The 13403-nt window shown below is 45.3% G+C and overlaps 1 protein-coding gene across 2 annotated transcripts in view; it reads right to left on the bottom strand.

Moving 5' to 3' along the window:
• Positions 1 to 13403, bottom strand: part of ARHGAP26 (Rho GTPase activating protein 26) — a 643473-nt gene that overhangs the window by 482357 nt on the left and 147713 nt on the right. The window contains exon 1 of one of the 2 annotated variants that reach the window (XM_064366438.1): positions 968 to 988. The exons of the other annotated variant lie outside the window; for it this stretch is intronic. The gene's annotated coding sequence lies outside the window, so the exon portion shown is untranslated. Of the gene's footprint in view, positions 1 to 967; positions 989 to 13403 lie in introns of those variants that run through there. 2 annotated transcript variants of the gene reach the window in all.

Raw genomic sequence — 13403 nt, 5'->3', positions numbered from 1 at the left:
TTTTTCCTCCACGGACCCATCTCCCACTCCACTCAAGCTACAGAGCAGGACTCGGCATCTGGGAACAGGCAGGATAAAGAGGAAGCAAGCTGCTGCTGAGTGTTGCCAAGCTACTCCCAAAGCGTGCTGCCTTGAGAGGCTGTCTTATTGTGCAAGAAGACATACAATCCAGATGGCAATTTCTGGATTCTCAACTTTCTATACAGAAGTCATATTTTTCCAATACATCCTAATTCTATTTACTGTGTGTATGATGGCCAAATGTCATTAACAATGGCCAGGCATGAAAATAAAGAAAGTAATTAGGCTAGGAAATAGCTCAGCAGCTGCATCAGCTATGTGTTCTTGGAGTGGAGGTGCGGTGGGCAGGAACCACTTCTGGGCTGCATTCAAGGGTTGTGTGGCGTCTTAGGGGCCAGTCACATATGTAAGCACAAATCTAGACTGACGGCAACATCACATTCAATCAAGGCCCAGTCTTACCAGAGGAGCCACAGACCTGTTACAGATAATGCCTCAAGGATTGACTCAGAAAACAAATAGGTTCTCATTTGCATTAGAACTTGAATTGGCATGTTGTTTTCTTCCTGTAGGTGCAAAAAATGCAACTGTGGTCTATCTCACATAGTTCCATGTCCTTCTGTCTTCAAACTGGGTTAGCTGAGCCTGAAAACCATCCCCTGGGCCAATAATGCATGAGGTGGCTAATCAAGGGTGCACCTTGGAATCAGACAGCTTAGCCCTGAAAGCTGGCTCTGCCACTCGCTCTAGCATGAGACCTTAGGAAATTTGCTAAGTTTCCCAGAGCTTTTCTTCTGTAAAATGAGACAACAGAAGTACCTATTTCATTTTGAAAATTAAATGAGACAAACTTTCAGCTTGGTGCCTAATACACAGTAAGTGCTTAAGATATATATGATTATGAGTAAATATGACTGGTTTTTATGGTACAAATCTTTATTTTTACCTTTGATGACCTTTGTGCAGAACAGCAAAGGTTATGAAGAGGAAGTGGCTCAAAAATTAAGACGGAAGTCGACCAAATTCAATCCTCACTAGAAGATAGAAGAAGGAAAAGGGAGGGGATATTAGTCAGGGTTCTCCAGAGAAACAGAACCAAAAGGATCCATATAGATGTAAAGGAGATTTAGGATGGGAATTGGCTTATGATGGGGATTATGGAGGGTGAGAAGTCCTGTGATAAGCAGTCTGTAAACTGCAGAACCAGGAAAGCTGGTGGTGTAATTCAGTCTGGTCCACAGGCCTGAGAAACACAGGAGCTCATAGTGTAACTCCCTGTCCAAGGCCAAAGGTCTACATCGGGGTTAGGCCATGGGAAGGGAGGTAGGGAGATAGGGAGGTAGGGGTGCTGCTGGTATAAATCCTGGATTTTGAAAGCTCAAGAACCAGGAGCTCCAATGTCTGAGGAGAGGAGATGATGGATGTCCCAGCTCAAGAATAGAGAGAGAAAATTAGCCCTTCCTCTGCCTTTTTGTTCTATCTGGGCCCTCAACAGATTGGATGGTTCCTGCCCACATTGGGGAGGGCAGTTTGTTTTACTCAGTCAACTGATTGAAATGCTTGTCTCTTCCAGAAACACCTTCACAGACACACAGAAATAATGTTTTACCAGTGATTTGGGCATCCCTTAGCCTAGTCAAGTTGACCTATAAGGAGAAGAATGAGCTGGCTAACCATAAGGTTCTGAAACCTCAAATGGGAATGGAAAATGGGAAAGATAACTCAGCATAAGAATACACTTCTCAGAAACACAAATTAATTTTATGGTGATAGAGCATAAGACTTAAAATAACTTAGTAGGAAACTGCATATGTTCATTCCTAAATAAAAAGAGAAATAAAAAAGAGTGTAATTAAAATGCCCACTAGAAGTGATAAAGGAGGCCATACTGCTTTTGCTGGTACTCCAGTAGCTTGAATATTAAAATAATAACACCCATGGAGGTATACTGTGGTGGGTTAATGGCATTGTTCCCACCGTAGTACAGGCGCCACAGTCTCCCCTGTGCTATGGTGAGGCTTCTCAAAAGTCCCCTGCTTCCACTTTTGACCCTGCACAAACCATTTTCTGACCACCAGCCAAAGTTACCTTTAAAAAAAAAATACATGTCAGCACCTTATCTCTGCAAGAACGGCCATAATCAAAAAAATAAAAAAATAATAGATGTTGGTGTGGATGTGGTGAAAAGGGAACACTTTTACACTACTGGTGGGAATATGAACTAGTACAACCACTATGGAAAACAGTACGGAGATTCCTTGAGGAACTAAAAGTAGAACTACCATTTAATCTAGCAATCCACTACTGGGTATCTACCCAGAGGAAAAGTAGTCATTATCCAAAAAAAGATACTTGCACACACATGTTTATAGCAGCACAATTTGCAATTGCAAAAATATGGAACCAGCCCAAATGCCCATCAACCAACAAGTGGATAAAGAAATTGTGATATATTAAATTAGCTGGGCATGGTGGTGTGTGCCCGTAATCCCAGCTACTTAGGAGGCTGAGGCAGGAGAATTGTCTGAACCCAGGAGGCGGAGGTTGCGGTGAGCTGAGACCGCGCCATTGCACTCCAGCCTGGGTAACAAGAGCAAAACTCTGTCTCAAAAAAGAAAAAAAGAAAGAAAGAAATTGTGGTATATATACACCATCAAATACTACTCACCCAGGAAAAGGAATAAAATAATGGCATTCACAGCAACCTGGATGGAGTTGGAGACCATTATTCTAAGTGAAGTAACTCAGGAAAGGAAAACCAAACATCCTATGTTCTTACTCATAAGTGGGAGCTAAGCTACGAGAATGCAAAAGCATAAGAATGATACAATGGACTTTGGGGACCTGGGGGAAAGGGTGGGAAGGGGTGAGGATAAAAGATTACAGACTGTGTTCAGTGTATACTGCTCAGGTGATGGGTGCACCAAATCTCACAAATCATCACTAAAGAACTTATTTATATAACAAAACACCACCTGTTCCCCCAAAAACCCATTGATATTTTTAAAAAAATACATATCAGGTAGGACGCAGTGGCTCATGCCTGTAATCCCAGCACTGTGGGAGGCTGAGGCAGGAGGATAGCTTGAGCCCAGGAGTTCCAGACCAACCTGGGCAACATGTCTAAACTCCATCTCTACAAAAAATACAAAAATTAGCTGGGCGTGGTAGCACATGCTTCTAGTCCCAGCTACTCAGGAGGCCGAGGTGGAAGGATGGCTTGAGCCTGGGAGGTCGAGGCTGCAGTGAGCCAAGATCACACCACTACACTCCAGCCTGGGTGACAGAGTGAGACAGTCTCAAAAAAAAGAAAAAAGTAGTATCAGATTATGTTACCACTCTGCTTCAATCCTATGGGCTTCCTAGTGGATTTAAAATAAAACCCAAACCACTTTTAAAGGTCATGATATGGCCTCCAGCAACTTCTCTGGCCTCATCTTGCACCACCACCTTGCTCATGACTCCAGAACTGGCCTAGCTCATTCCCGCTGTGAGAGCTGATCCCTCCGCCTGGATGTTCCTGCCAGGTATCTGCATGGCTGGTTTCCTAGCAGCAGAGTCCCCAGTCAGACATTACCTCCTTAAAGAAACTGCCCTCAACCACCCAACCAAATGTTAATTCTCCCACCCCATTCTCTCCTGAATTACTTTTTAAAACTTCTCTTTATAGCACTTTAATACTAGGCAAAATTGCCTATCATGTCTATGCACTTACACCTAACTCCCCCTGCAGTGGTAACTGCCATATAGAAGAGATGTTTGAATAACTAAGTAAATAAATAAATGTATATTTTACTGTCTTACTACTCCCACCCCAGCACCTTCCTGTCTTGGAGGAGTTTGTGATTCAAAGCTAAAAGCAGAAGTTGTCTGAAGCCAGCCTGTCGTTCTCTCTTTCATGAAGATCTTACCAAGCTGAGGAGCAGAAGCTTGGGGCCCCAGGGGCTACAGCATAAGGGGCCTTACTGTGGTTGGTTGAGAAGAGGAGGAACAGGATTTCTTCAAGCAGTGTGAGATCTGCAGGTTGGTGAATGATGGGTCCTAGAGCTACCTCCTTGTAGATCCTTGAGGTCACGTGGGATCTAGGGAGTTGCAAATGGAGAAAGAATAGAGAGATTCAAGGTGGGCTAAGGAAGGGAGACACCAGGCATGGGAGCCAGGTATGAGAGTCCTGCACCCTGGGAGGCGCAGAAGTCCAGGTTTCGGGTGCTCACTTGAGCCTGGACAAGGCCCATGCACTAGTCCCCTGACTCAACTACAGTGTAGCCCCCAATGTCTGGGCAGCCTGAGAAAACTGGAGGGTGGAGGGTTGGAATAATAGCTGAGACAGAGTTTCCTGAAGTCTAATAGAACAGGGGCTGGGAGTTGGACTGCATATCATTTTTTTAAAAAAATGAAGTCATGGGACATTTCAGACATCTTTGAGCTTGAGAAACAGGACATATCTGCTGCTCAATACCCATCCCAGGAAGACTACACTTCCAGCAGCTTTCATTGATAAGAACTTAGAATGCCAGGCCTGGATTGGAAACTCTACAACTTAGCCCCTTAAATCTTAAAACAATGCTATGAGAGAGGCTCTATCTATCTATCTATCTATCTATCTATCATCTATCCATCCATCCATCCATCTATCCATCTATCTATCAGAGTTGGGAGCTGAGGCCTAGAGATCCCTGGCTACTAGATTTCCAGGTCCATCCAGGGTGACAGGCAGTAGTAGGGGGCTCCACTTTGGAGGCCAATCCCCTTGAAACTCGTACCTCTACTCTTCCCCACTCTGCCTGTAAGGTTTGTGATGAACTCCTTGTCAAAAGCCAATCCCCAGACTAGCTCTTTCTGCATCAGCTTTGTCCTGCAGCTGGAAACAAGCAAGGGCTGCCTGCCTGCAAAGAGAACAATCACAGCCGTCTGCTCTCCAGGATGAGTGCAGTGTTCTGCCCCACAAAGCTGCAGGGCGAGAGAAGGGTGTATTGCTTCCCTCCAGTTTGGAACTGGGATCATTTTCACCCTAAAGAGGTTCAAGACAAAAGCGCATAGGTAGGCTAAGTCGACTCTGATGTCCTCCCCTCTCCCCAGCACCTGCTGGAGGCACCAAGAGGACACAGACATTGCCTGATTTTATCCATTTTTTGACCTACCCATTGCATGACATTAAGTGTTGTTTTCCTACCTCAAAGACACAAAGATCTCTTCCTAGAGTACTAACAGGTAACATGGCCAAATACCACACAGAAAAACTGTGTAATCAACTGCTCCCTCCTGGTGAGGAAGAGCAGCCTATTTTGCAGGAGATAGCTTGCCTTCCCATCTGCTCTTCCCCTTGTAAGCACCCCCTGGTGCATTCCTCCTACCCAGGGTTATTCCTGGGATTGAGGAAAGGACCAGGAAAATGAGTTCATATGGGAGGATTTGTGATTTCATCATCTCATTCTTGAGAAGTGAGGGCAGGATTGGGAGGGGGGTGAAGAATATCATTTAAAAATAGGAGTCTAGAGAAGATTGTGTTCTAGATAAAGGAATGACTCCAACCGTGGAAGCTGAGGCTACTAAGTCAGGGCAGAAACACAGCTGTGATCCCCTCAAATTCTAAAGTAAGTCTCTGGATTGGGACTTAACCCCGAGGAACCCATTTGGATGTTGGGACCTTCAGTATCTCAGATTTTTCAAGCCTGACCAGTAAATCTGTGATGAGGCTCACTAAAAGTGCAATATACATCCCACCCTCTCTCCGCCTGCCTCGCCGCAATTCCATGCCCTATCAGTTTTCATTCCTGAGACAAGACCTGTGCCCAGGACCAGTGTGGGGCATGTAAAGGGAGGCCCAGAAGGGGTATTTGGTTGAACTTTCAGGACAGAGGGGTCGTCAAACTCAAACAATTGGTGACAAAGGATATTTGCACATTCTCACCAGGCTCAGTCAGCAGGGAAATTGGAGGTCTCAGCAATCGGGCACTTGCACACTGGAAGACACATTATGGGTTGTTTCTCCAGGAGCAGATACTTGCCTGCTGTGGATGGCACTGGAGAAACAACCCATAACATGTTCCCAGGGCCTAGCAGAGACAGAACACTTGACAATTGGGTACCAAGTGACCAGGTATCTGAAACTGCCTATCATGAGCTGGTGTTATTGGATCAAGTCATAAGCTGGGTGAGCCCAGCAGCACCACATTGTAATATGGAAATGATACATTTGGAATCAAGCTGCATGAGCAGGTAGTCCACACCCCAGGTCACCTGTCACAGCTGCACAAGCGTTTCTCCCCCAGCGGGTACCTATGCCATGTTGGGAGTTCTTCCCCCCGCCCAACTTTTAAGTTCAAGGGTACATGTGCAGGATGTTCTGGCTTGTTACATAGATAAATATGTGCCCTGGGCTAGAGGAGGAGAAAGAAGCCCTAGCTTGGTTTATGAATGGCTTGGGTTTGTAGACAGGTGCAAGGCAAAAGGGCATGGCAACTACACTCTAGCTACATTCGGGAGTTGTCCTGAAACAGAGTGGATTGAGATGGAAAACCTTCCCAATGGATGAAGCGGAAAGTGGTGCATGTACCCACCTACTTTGTGTAATTTGAGCTGAGACTATAGAGATTTACGGGCAGAGGCCAATGTCCTGCTCATCAGATTAGGGATCTGGGGCAGACACATGTGGGAGTGGACACAAAGTGAGGATTTTTATATCACATTTTAATGCCTGCCAGAAGGTGTCCACCATGGAAGAGGTACTCAACAACCGAGTAGATAAATAATTCAGCAGGCTGATGTCAAATGCATGGTGGGCACACGCATGGGTGGCCTTGGTAGCAGAGGGTGCCCATACATGTATGGGCCAAACAACACGGATCCCCACTTACCGTGGCTGCTCTAGCAACTACTACCTTTGAATGTTCAACTTGGGAGCAACATAGACCAGCCGTGAGATCCTGTATGGACTGTATTGTTCCCCCCAAATTCATATGCCGAAGTCCTGACCCCTAGTACTTCAGAACGTGACTGCATTTGGACGTGGGGTCTTTAAAGAGCATTAAGTTAAAATCAGGGCATTTAGGGTTGGCTATAATCCAATATGACTGTCCTTATGAGGAAATCTGGACACGGACATATACAAAGAGAAGACAATGTGAAGAAGCAAGGAGAAGATACTTGTCTGCAAGCCAAGGAGACAGACCTAGAACAGATACTTCCTTCATGGCCCTCTGAAAGAACCAAACTTGCAAAACTTCCATCTCGGACTTCTAGCCTCCAGAACTGTGAGACAGTGTTTCTGCTGTTTCAGCCACCCAGTCCATGGTACTTTTTTATGGCAGCCCCGGGAAACTAACATAGCCCCCAATGTGATGTTATTCCTCAAGGAAACCAACTGGCTACTTGGTGACATATTGGCAACATTGAGCTCTTTCTGTCTTGGAAGAGCTATCAGTTTAACCTCATAGAGAGAATTGTTCAGGATATGGATTTGCCTTTCCCTCTGACGGAGCCTTAGGCAGCATCACTATTCAGAGGCTTAAGGAATAAATGATCCACAGTTGTTTTCCTACCCAACGTAACATCTAACCAGGGTTCCCTTCACAGCAAATGAAGTGCAGGTGTGGGCCCATTAACAGGCGATCCACTGGTCATACCACCCAGAAGCATACCATCTAAACGCAGTGGGCCTGGCAGTATGTGGGAATGGCTTTCCACAGGCACAGCTGAAGGACGGGTGCCATGCATCAGGATCCATCAAAGGCATTAAATCAGAGATCTCAATATGTCACTGTGTCCCCAGTAGGATGAATACATTGACCAGGAAACCAAGGAATGGAAGCAGGAGTGTCCCCACTTATCACTACTCCAAATGACCCATTGAGGGACTTGGTATTTCCTGTCCCCACAACTCTAGGTCTGCCGGGTTGGAGGTCACGATTCTCAGAAAGGGTGTGCTCTTGACACAGCAAGCTATGGCTGCTTCCAGGAAACTTTGGACTTGGCGTGTTCAGAAGCCAGTAGGTGAGAGTCACCATCTTGGCAGAGGTAATTGAACTACAAGCAGTATGAACTACAAGCTATGGCTGCTGCCAGGGAATTTTAGACTCTGCATGTCCAGAAGCTAGTAGGCAAGGAGTCACCATCTTGGCAGAGGTAATTGATTCTGATCAGCAAAAGGATATGGGGCTGCTTGTACACAGTGGAAGTATGAGGGCGTGCATGTGGAACCCAGGTGATGTGTAGATAGGTACAGCAATCCCAGTTGAGAAGGCTGAGACTCAGGCTCCTCAGGAAGGAGGGCTTACATCACATCACCAGGTAAGCCATCAAGACCTGCAGGGTGATGACAGGGTGAGGGGTGAAGAGGGAGGGGATCAGTATCATCTGCAGCACTGAGAAGCTGCATCTACTGCAGCTATAGAAGCTGTAGTCAGTTTTCACTTCCTTCTAATTTCCCCACCAGGAAGAGAAATGCATGAAAACTCCAGAGGAGCTGCTTCTTGAGAAGAGGATCTGTGAGCCCCAGAGATGGACTGTGGAAGCCACGGGGATGCAGCACTCAGATCTCGCTTCAAGAAAGAACCTGCTGGAAGGACTGCATTTACCATCAGTCTCCAGCTTCAGTATCTTTGAGATCGACCTCAGTGTTCATGCTAGAGCAGCATTCTCCCCAAGCTGTGCCCAGCCAATGGTAGTTTGGCAGAAGTACTACAGCCAAGCCATTTCTGGCCAGCATGGACAAATTTGTGGGCAAGCTTTGTGCTGGGGCCCCAGCTGGGCTTGACAAGATGTTCTCAGAATCACACTACAGCCTGAAGCTCTTCCTACCCAGCCCTCCTTTCTTCCCTCTCTCCTTTCAAAGGCATCATAGCTACAATGCAGTCTGAAGGCTCTTCCTGACCACTCCCGCTCCCTTTCCCCCTTATCTTTCATGGTCAGGAAATTCAGTAAATCTCTGGTAGTTTTAATGCCATCTTGTGGCCTCAACTGACATGTTAGCACTCCCCATCAGAACGGGCAAAGCCCTTGGAACCTGCATGGCCTTGAAGGTGAGAATTGGAAGAGAGGGTTGGAATTGCAATGCCTAAAAAACAAACAAGAGTTTTTGATTTTCTGTCGCTACTCTGGAAAGGAATGAGCACTCCAAAACTGCGAGAAAAGAGGAAGTGAGAGTGGAGTCCTCCGTCCTCTTAGTTGGTTACTTTTCACTTCTTGGACGTCTGGATGATGGGCATTCTTGGGTTCAGTCCTTGGACACTTCTATTCCTTTTTTTTTTTTTTTTGACAGAGTCTCACTCTGTTGCCCAGGCTGGAGTGTAGTGGCATGATCTTGGCTCACTGCAACCTCCACTTCCCAGGTTCAAGTGATTCTCCTGCCTCAGCCTCCCAAGTAGCTGGGACTACAGGCACCCATGACCACATCCAGCTAAATTTGGTATTTTTAGTAGAGGTAGGGTTTCACCATGTTGGCCAGGCTGGTCTCGAACTCCTGACCACAAATGATCTACCCACCTCAGCCCCCTAGAGTGCTGGGATTACAGGTGTGAGCCACCATTCTTGGCCCACTAACTTCCTAGTGGATATCGTGGAGTCTTGTGGCTTAAAATAACATTTATATGCTGATGACTCTCAAATTTGTATGTTGGGTCATCAAAATCAAAAATTCTTATGCTTCCAAGAATGATTAAGAAATAAAAAAGAAAATCCACAGAATAGGACAAAATATGTGTGAGTCATATATTAGACAGGTACTTATACCCAGAGTATATAAAGAACTCCTCAGTTCAACAATAAAAAGATAAATAGCCCAATGAAAAAAATAGGCAACAAATTTGAATAGACATTTTTTTCCAAAGCAGATATAAAAGTGACTAATAAGCATGTGAAAAATGTCCAATATCATTAGTCATCAGAGAAATGCAAATCAAAATCACAATGAGATGCCACTTCACCCTCACTAGGATGCTTATAATAAAAAAAGACAATAACAAGGATTGCTGAATATCTGGAGAAATTGGAACTTTCATACATTGCTGGTGAGAATGTAAAATGTACAGCTGTTTTAGAAAACAGTTTGGCAGTCCCTGAAAATGTTAAAAATAAAATTATCCTATGACTCAGCATTCCACTTCTAAGTATACCCAAAGGAACTGAAAACACATGTTCACACAAAAACTTATACATGAATGTACATAGCAACATTATTCATAATAGCTCAAAGTGGAAACAACCCAAATGCCCATTGACTGATGAATGGACAAACTAAACATGGCTAATCTATACAACAGAATATTATTCAGGCATAAAGAGGAATGAAGCGCTAACAGTTGTAGGTGTACCTTGAAAACATTTTGCTCAGTGAAAGAAGCCAGAAACAAATGGCCACAGATTTTATGATTTCATTTTTATAAAATGTTCATAATCGGCAAATCGTAGGGGAGAAAGTGGATTCATGGCACCAAGGGCTTGAGGGGAGAGAGGAATGGGGATGACTAATAGGTATGGGATTCCTTTTTGGGGATGAAATGTTTTGTAATTAGATAATGGTGATTGTTGCACCATCCTGTGAATATACGGAAACCTACCAATCTGTACATTTTAGAAAGATAAATTTATGATGTGTGAATTATGTCTCAGCAAAATTTTTCCACTAAAAAAAGAAACCATAGGAATGAGAAAAAAAAATAATGTTATTCACCCCTGACCGCTCTCCTAAACTGCATGTTGGCTATCTCCTCCTGGCTACTTGGTATTTCCACCTGGATGCCTAATAGGTACGTCCAACTTAGCATGTCCCAAACTGAACTCCTGGATCTCAGCATTCTCCCCAGTTTTTCTCCTCCTATAGTTTTCCCATCTCAATAAATGTCAACTGCATGCTTCCAGTTGCTTATGACAAAAAAAAAAAAAAAACAAAACCGGAGCCATCCTTGTCTCCCCTCTTTCTTCACACTCTATAATCCCTCTATCAGTGAATCGTATCCCACCTGTAAGATACTTGCAGGATCTGACCACTTCTCCCACATTCACACCTGTCACTCTGGTCCAAGCTACCATCACCTCTTGCCTGGATCACAGCATTAGCCTCATAAGTGGTCTCCCTGCTTCTATCATTGCCCTGTTACAGGTCGAACTGTGTCCCCTCCAATTCGTGTCTTAAAGCTTTAACCCTCAGTAGCTCAGAATGGGACTATATTTGGGGATAAGGCCTTTGAAGATGTGATTAAGTTAAAATGAGGTCATCAGGGTGGGCCCTAATCCAATCTGACTGGTGTCTATGAGAAGAAGAAATTTGGACACCCAGACATCAGGGATGTGCATGCGCAGAGAGAAACCATGTGAGGACACAGTGAGAAGGTGGTGGCAGCCAGCCAAGGAGAGAGACTTCAGGAGAAAGTTACCTGCCCATCTCTTGATCTTACTTGAACTTCTGGCCTCCACAACCGTGAGAAAACAACTTTGCTGTTGAGGCCACTCAGCCTGTGGCATTTTATTTTGGCAGCCCCAGCAAACTAACGCCCTGCCCCTGCTGACACCCTGTTTTCTACACAGTTGCCAGAGTGGTCTCTTGAAATCATATTGCCTCCCCGCCCTACAGCCATGGCCAGTAAATCGCATTGTTCTCACCTCATCTCCTCCCCAGGGCCACCATGTTGCACAGCTCCCCAGGGTACCGTGAACTTCCTACCCCTTCCTGGGCTCCCCATTCACTGTGCTTGGGCCACGCCATCCTTTCGGGAGTGTCACAGACACCCATGACTCTCACACTCTGTGGTTTTTGCACACACCGTCCTCTGCCTGACACTCTTCTCCCACACATCTGTGCAGCTCCCCACCTCGATCTTTAGGGTGCTGCCTGAACGCCAGTCCCTGGGGGCTTCCCTAGTGCCCTGTCGAAATGGCCACACCTCTCCCCAGTCCCTTTCCATCCTCGTGCATGCTGTGGTCATCTTCATTTAGCACTTAGCCCCGCCTGACATGTTATTCTCATGTATGGCATTGTTTGCTTGCATGCTGCTTCCCTCTCCCACTTGGACAGTCAGCTACATGGAGACAAGGACTTCATTGTGACTGTGGCTGTATCCTTCATGCCTCAGATAGTATCTGGCACATAGTAGAAGCTCAATAAATGATAGATTAAAAAAATAAAAATAAAAGGGTAAAGGAATTGAAGTGATTTGGGTTATCTTTAAGCCTGACCACTTCTTCCCTTGCTAAAAAGTTTAGAACCAGCTGGGCGCGGTGGTTCACACCTGTAATCCCAGCACTTTGGGAGGCCGAGGCAGGCGGATCACCTAAGGTCAAGAGTTCAAGATCAGCCAGGCCAACATGGCGAAACCCTGACTCTACTAAAAATATAAAAATTAGCCAAGCATATTGGCACGTGCCCATAGTCCCAGCTACATGGGAGGCTGAGGCAGGAAAATCTCTTGAATCCAGAGGCAGATGTTGTAGTGAGCCAAGTTCATGCCACTGCACTCTAGCCTGGGTTACAGAGTAAGACTCTGCCTCAAAAAAAAAAAAAAAAAAAAAAAAAAAAAAAAAAAAAAACCAAAAAACAAAAACACCAAATCTGTGTGCTGTCTTTAGTAAGTGTGCCAGGGAATTCATGCATCAACCTCTACCTAGTTTCATTGGTTCCTCTTCCTTTATTTCTCTTTGTTGCTATTCCTTTTCTTGAGATATACTGTATGCAATTTTAAAGCTGTCTTTTGAGACAGGGTCTCACTCTGTCACCCAGGCTAGAGCGCAGTGGCATGATCATAGCTTACTGCAGCCTTGACCTCCTGGGCTTAAGCAATCCTTCCACCCTACTTCAGCTTCCCAGGTAGCTGGGTCTACAGGCATGTGCCACCATGCCTGGCTAATTATTTTGATTTTTGTAGAGGCGAGGTTTTGCCATGTTGTCCAGGCTGGTCTTGAACTCCTGGGCTCAAGCAATCCACCCATCTCAGCCTCCCAAAGTGCTTACAGACTTGAGCCCTCAAGCCCAGCCTAAAGCTGTTTTAAATTTTGACATAATATGGAATATAATAAACTTTAAAACAATTTTTTAAAATGTCTCCAGTGTCTGGCCTTCTGGGATAGCTGTTTGATCTCTGGCCACTACGGGGTGGGAGAAAGACACTTTGCATGTTCCTGGCTCGTAGTGCTGAGTGGACATGGGTTATTTTCATCTCAAGAGTTCCTGGGAGAATTCTTCTGAAGATGTAAAAATTCTCCCAGGGGCCAAGTCTGGTGGCTTTCGCTTGTAATCCCGGCTACTTGGAGGGCTGAGGTGGGAGGATTGCTTGAATCCAGGAACTCAAGGCTGCAGTAAGCTATACCGGAGCCACTACACTCCAGCCTGGTGACAGAGCAAGACACTATCGAAAGAGAGAGAGAGAGAGAAAGGAAGGAAGGAAAGAAGG

The sequence above is a fragment of the Aotus nancymaae genome, unplaced genomic scaffold (genome assembly GCF_030222135.1).
Source record: "Aotus nancymaae isolate 86718 unplaced genomic scaffold, 86718_ANA_hifiasm-v0.15.2.pri h1tg000064l_1, whole genome shotgun sequence".
NCBI lineage: Eukaryota > Metazoa > Chordata > Mammalia > Primates > Aotidae > Aotus > Aotus nancymaae.
This window is presented reverse-complemented; position numbering and strand designations above follow the sequence as displayed.